A 6,337-nucleotide genomic window follows, 5' to 3' on the forward strand; every position below is an offset into this window, starting at 1 on the left:
AGAGAGCAGGGTGGAGTGTTAAAATGGCAAGCGACAGGGAGGTTTGGGTCATTCTTGCGGACAGACCGCAGGTGTTCTGCAAAGCGGTCGCCCAGTTTACGTTTGGTCTCTCCAATGTAGAGGAGACCGCATTGGGAGCAACGAATGCAGTAGACTAAGTCAGAGGAAATGCAAGTGAAATGCTGCTTCACTTGAAACGGGTGTTTGGGCCTTTGGACGGTGAGGAGAGAGGAAGTGAAGGGGCAGGTGTTGCATCTTTTGCGTGTGCATGGGGAGGTGCCATAGGTGGGGGTTGAGGAGTAGGGGTGATGGAGTGGACCAGGGTGTCCCGGAGGGAACGATCCCTACGGAATGCCGCCAAGGGGGGTGAAGGGAAGGTGTGTTTGGTGGTGGCAGAACTGTTTTTGAAGGTAGCAGCATCAGAACAGATGCGACGGACGCAAAAGAACTGAGAGAATGGGATGGAGTCCTTACAGGAAGCAGGGTGTGAGGAGCTGTAGTCAAGGTAGCTGTGGGAGTCGGTAGGCTTGTAATGGATATTGGTGGACAGTCTATCACCAGAAATTGAGACAGAGAGGTCAAGGAAGGGAAGGGAAGTGTCAGAGATGGACCATGTGAGAATGATGGAGGGGTGGAGATTGGAAGCAAAATTAATAAATTTTTCCAGTTCCCGACGAGAGCATGAAGCAGCACCGAAGTAATCATCGATGTACCGGAGAAAGAGTTGTGGGAGGGGGCCGGAGTAGGACTGGAACAAGGAATGTTCCACATACCCCATAAAGAGACAGGCATAGCGGGGGCCCATGCGGGTACCCATGGCCACACCTTTTATTTGGAGGAATTGAGAGGAGTTAAAGGAGAAATTAAAGTTAAAGGGGGCATCACTCAGTCTGGCACCAATGAGCCTGTCCTGCCACTCAGCACAAGTTCAGTTCAACCAGATCAATGATGGAAAGCAGGACAATGCTCTGAATGACTTTTTCTTCTTTTCAGTTTCCCTTTCACCCTGTAGAGGGCAAAACTGCACCATTCCTGAAGACGCTGCAATACCAGGTCGATGTGTGGAATGGACGGAGAAAGATCCTGTTCCATCTCCCTGCTCCAAAAATAAATTTAATATTTGGTCCCCAGATAAAGGACGTATCGGATATTAAACTGATAAGAACAGATTTTTTTTTGAAAAATATACTTTATTCATAAAATATCTGGAGGAACATTCCAAAACATTTCAAAATCACCATCACAAAACTACAATCAGATTCAACTTTTACACATTGATCACAAGGTGCATCGATACAATCAATGAATATTACAATCATTTCAATATGGTCAATGCAGACAATCAGACAAAAGTATTGGAGTTATCAACATACATCATGTTGCTCTCTGAGGTGCTTCAATATAATTAGTATTCACTGCAGACATTCATTTGGAGCTGTACAGCCCGAGGGGCTCTCAACATTTCCCAGTCCCTGGGTGCACTGTGGCAGAAAGGTCTTAGACAGCGACCCTTCCCCATTGCGCCTTTGCGGTGGCTGCCCCAAGCTTTAGTGCGTCCCTCAGCACGTAGTCCTGGACCTTGGAACGTGCCAGTCTGCAACACTCGGTCGGGGACAACTCTTTGCGCTGGAAGTCCAACAAGTTTCAGGCAGACCAAAGAGCGTCTATCACCGACGTCCAGACCTTCTTTGCAAAGGCACAACCACAAGGAGGTGAACAACGGTCTTGTCCCCACCACAGCCACCTCAAGGGGAACGTGCAGAGGGGGTGAGACTCCTGCCGTGTTGCGGAATCCCTCCCCAAATCTCATTTTGGAGAGCACATCCACCATGTTTGTCCAGACTCTCCCATGTACTGTCATCAAAGCCCTTTGTAATGGAGGACAGGAAGGACTGGGACTCCGTACTGTCTGTGGGCTTCACGTCATACAATCCGACATAAAAGGATTTGCTGATCCTCAAAATGTCGGACTGCGATGACTTTACTGAGCCGTCTTCTTCCTTCAGGCTGCTGATCACAGAGCTCTCTCTGTGTACCTTTTGGAAGAAGAAACGTGAGCACGTCTCATCCTGCTCCACGGAGCGGACTCTGGAACGGAAGATGATCTTGGAGGCCTCCGAGGCAAAGAGCGAGGCTTGCTGGCTCTTCACCTATTGGAGTTCCTCCTTGACATCCACCCCCATCGACTGCAGCTGGAGCAGGTTTTTCTGGAGACAGGAAACGTTCCCCCAGCCTCTCCCTCTCTCTCTTGCCTTCTGAATACCTTTGAGGGTGAAAACCTCTTCATGTTACTAACAAAAACACATGAACATATGAATTAGCAACAGGAGTCGGCCTCTCAGCCCTTCAAGCCCACTTTGCCACTCAATAAGCTCCCGGCTGATCTGATCGTAACCTCATTTCCACATTACCCCCTACCCTCGATAACCTTTCACCCACTTACTTCCCAATAATTAAAAATATTCAACGATTCTGCTTCCATCGCCTGTTGAGGAAGATAATTCCAAAGTCTCACGACCCTCTGAGAGAAAAGAATTTCCCCTCACCTCTGTCTTAAACAGTGGCCCCAAATACAAGATTCTCCCACAAGAGGAAACATCCTCTCCACATCCACCCTCTCAAGGCCCCTCAGCTTCTTGTATGTTTTAATCAGGTCGCCTCTTACTCTTCTGAACTACAGCAGATACAGGCCTAGCCTGTCCAATCCTTCCTCATAAGGCAATCCGCCCAATCCAGGTACTAGTTGGGTAAACCGTATCTGAATGGCTTCCAACGCATTGACATTCTTCCTCAAATAAGGAGACCAATAGTGTACACAGTGCTCCAGATGGGGTCACACCAATGCCCTGAATAACTGAAGCATCAGCTCTCTACTTTTCTATTCAACAGTGAGGCCCGAGTGCGCAGGCGCAACTGTTGCTGACGCCTTTCCAGTCAGCGGAAGGAGTTACAGTATTTTCAGTGGTAGCAATAGAATCAACATCAGTGCTGCCTCTATTAAATAGCTCAAGGAACGCTGCTTATGGAAAACAAAGAAAAGATTGCTTTCTATTATTCTGCCTGATTGCGTTGGTTGATCTTAGATTTTTCCTTTCTGATTGTGCAATTTAATTAACGGTAACTCGAAGCATAACCATACCAGTGCACTTTCAAACGCTATTTGGGCCCAATTTCCAGATGACAGTCGAACCGGAATTGTCCCGGCCTGTTTCTGTGCTGTAAACTTGTGTGCAGACGACTGAGATGATATTTACACCAGGGAATGGAAAGAAACATTAAAGAATTTCAAGACATCAGCAAAAAAAATGTCAATGTGAAAAGCTAAGACACTGATGTGAGGGGGGCAGTGAGACAACTGAAAACAAAGAGGACATGTCGCTAAAGTCTGAATTTAAAATAGAAAATTCTGGTCAAACAGGTTAGGGACAGTTGCAAAAAACAACACAGCTTCCCCCCCTCCCCCACCCACCCAGCCAAAAGCTGTTTACAGAATGTCTGTGAAAAGAGCTACGCAGAGATTTAAAGAGACACTCCATTCAGCTGACTAAAAGTATCTTCACTTACATCAGTATAGCTCCAAACTCACGATCCAGCTCCATTTTCTCCTGTGCTTCACTTGCTGACTCTGTAGCCTCTCAAGCAGAAGGTTGTGGGTTCAAATCTCACTCCAGAGATTTGTGCACTTAATCCAAGCTGACAGTCCTGTTGGAGGAGATCGGAAATCAAGGCTTTAACAAGTAGCTGAAAAAGATCCCAGGTACGATTCAAGCTGGGGAATTCTCCCTGGTTTCCTGCTGAACATTTATTCTTCAACCAACATCAGTTAAAAGAGGTTATTTGTCATTATCCCGTTGTTGTATATGGGTCCTTGCTGGGTACAAAATAACTGCCACACTTACAACAGCAAAACACATTTCAACACTTCAAAAGTGCTTCATGGAGTAAAGTGTTTGGAATATTCAGTAATGAGCAGAAACAGAATATCTCTGTGATAATACACACAGAAAATGATGGAAATACACAGCAGGTTTTCAGCCTCTGTGTGGAGTAACAGAGTTAACGTTTCAGGTTGTGATGAAAGGTCATTCACCTGAAAAGTTCACTCAGTTTCTCTCTCCAAAGTGATCAAGGTAAGCATCAAGAGGTTTTTCATCCTCAAAGGCACCCAGAAAGCTAGAAAGGAACAGAGGGAAATGTCCCGACTCCAGAAAAACATGCAGAATCTGCTCTGGCTGCAGTCGATGGGGGTCGATGTCAAGGAGGAACTCCAAGAGGTGAAGAGCCAGCAAGCCTCGCTCTTTGCCTCGGAGGCCTCCAAGATCATCTTCTGTTCCAGGGACTAAGGCCCTTGAGTCCTTCGAGAAGAGTAAAACTCCTGGAAGCGACGGCTTGCTGGCGGAGTTGTATTCGGCTCTGTGGGACTTGATCGGCCCAGACCTGCTAGGAGTGTACGAGAGTATGCTCCTGGCCGGTAGTATGTCAGAATCCATGAGGAAAGGCATCATCACCCTCATCTACAAGCACAAGGGGGGAAGGGAGGAAAGGGAGGAAATTAGAAATTGGTGACCCATTTCACTGTTGAATGTGGACTATAAGCTTCTGTCCAAGGTCATCGTCAATCGGGTCAAATCCGCTCTGGAATTGGTGATCCACCCTGACCAGACCTGCACTGTGCCGGGCAGGAAGATCTTTGACAGCCTGGCGCTGCTCAGGGATACGATTGCCTATGTACAGGACAGGGGTGTGGATACCTGCCTCATCAGCTTGGATCAGGAGAAGGCCTTTGACAGAATATCGCACACCTACATGGTGGATGTGCTCTCCAAAATGGGGTTTGGGGACGAAATTCGCAACTGGATCCAACTGCTCTACACTAACATCAGTAGCGCAGTCTCAATCAATGGGTGGGAAACAGATAGCTTTCCGATGAAATCTGGAGTCAGGCAGGGCTGTCCTCTCTCGCCTGTCCTTTTCGTGTGTTGCATAGAACCCTTTGCCGAGTCCATCAGGAAGGATCCGGGCATAAGAGGAGTGACGATCCCAGGCAGTGGAGGCACTCAAGTCAAAGCCTCCCTGTACATGGACGACGTCGCCGTCTTCTGCTCGGATCCGCTGTCGGTGCGCAGACTGATCCACATCTGCGACCAGTTTGAACTAGCCTCGGGAGCCAAGGTAAATCGTGGGAAGAGCGAGGCCATGTTCTTTGGGAACTGGGCTGACCGATCCTTTGTCCCCTTCACCGTCAGGGCTGACGGCCTGAAGGTGCTGGGGATATGGTTCGGAGGGTCCGGGGCATGTGTTAGAAACTGGAAGGAATGAGTGGCAATGCTAATAAGAGCACTGGGCATGCACCCAAACCCATTCTTAGGAAGGATGAGTGCCCATGAGTAGCATGTTGGCATGGGTCAGTGTGGAGAACAGTTAGGGGCTGGCCATCCCCCATGGACCTCAGGGGTGTTACAGTCAGTGGCAGCTGCCAATGATGCCGAAGTTCGCCAAGGGGGTGAGCCCTGGCTGCATGGACTGAGTGCCTTGCGGGTCGAGTGCCACGAATCGGATGTGCCCTGCGAGATGGTCCTCAGCTGGGGTTGGACTGGCTGCAATGGCGCTGCAGGTAGAGAGTGGACTCACTGCTCCTCTATACTTTCAGGAGAAGACATCCCATAACAATATTGAGAGGTCACAGACTGGCGGGGAACCCCACACCTCCTCATCCTCACTCACTATAAGCAGAAGGCCTTGGAACTCGAGGGGCAGCAAGTACCTCGGTCAACCAGCCGTGGTGAGGTTGGGGTATCAGACGAAGGTCAGAGTGCAGCGCACTGAGGTGAGAACTTCAGCTTGTGCAACCATTCTAGTGTAGCCTCTTCATTGATGTGCGCCTCGAACCTGGAGTCCCCATTGACAATCAAAAGACGAGGGCACCATGAAGCAGATCTCCGTTGTCTCACCAGGGTGCCTGGCATGTACAGTGAGAGTCTGATGACTTTCACTAACAACATGTTCATCTTCTCCCTTTTGGGTTCAGCAGCAGGCGCTCGCACTCAGGACCCTGAAGGGCCACCCCTGACCCCGGAAGATCACCATGTTCCCCACGCGCCTGCCTCACACCCGCTCTGTCAAGCAGGCACCAGCGCAGATACCAGCATTAGATGGCCGTCCAGTATCTCAGTGCACATTGGTGAGGGCACTTCACACTCGTTTGAGGTGCAGGCGGAGGCAGAGAGTGCCCAGGGTGCTGGCAGTCGGAGGACTGCTGGAGACCAGGACGATGCTCAGTCGAAGGCTGATGATGAGCCTCTGGAGTCGTCCATTAGGAAGCAGATGCTGGACGTCC

At 49.3% G+C, this 6,337-nt stretch overlaps 1 pseudogene; it reads right to left on the minus strand.

Moving 5' to 3' along the window:
• Positions 1 to 1,016: 1,016 nt before the first annotated feature.
• On the minus strand, positions 1,017 to 1,187 carry LOC144674091 (U2 spliceosomal RNA; annotated as a pseudogene).
• Positions 1,188 to 6,337: the final 5,150 nt, after the last annotated feature.

Source organism: Cetorhinus maximus, unplaced genomic scaffold (assembly GCF_964194155.1).
Source record: "Cetorhinus maximus unplaced genomic scaffold, sCetMax3.hap1.1 HAP1_SCAFFOLD_551, whole genome shotgun sequence".
NCBI lineage: Eukaryota > Metazoa > Chordata > Chondrichthyes > Lamniformes > Cetorhinidae > Cetorhinus > Cetorhinus maximus.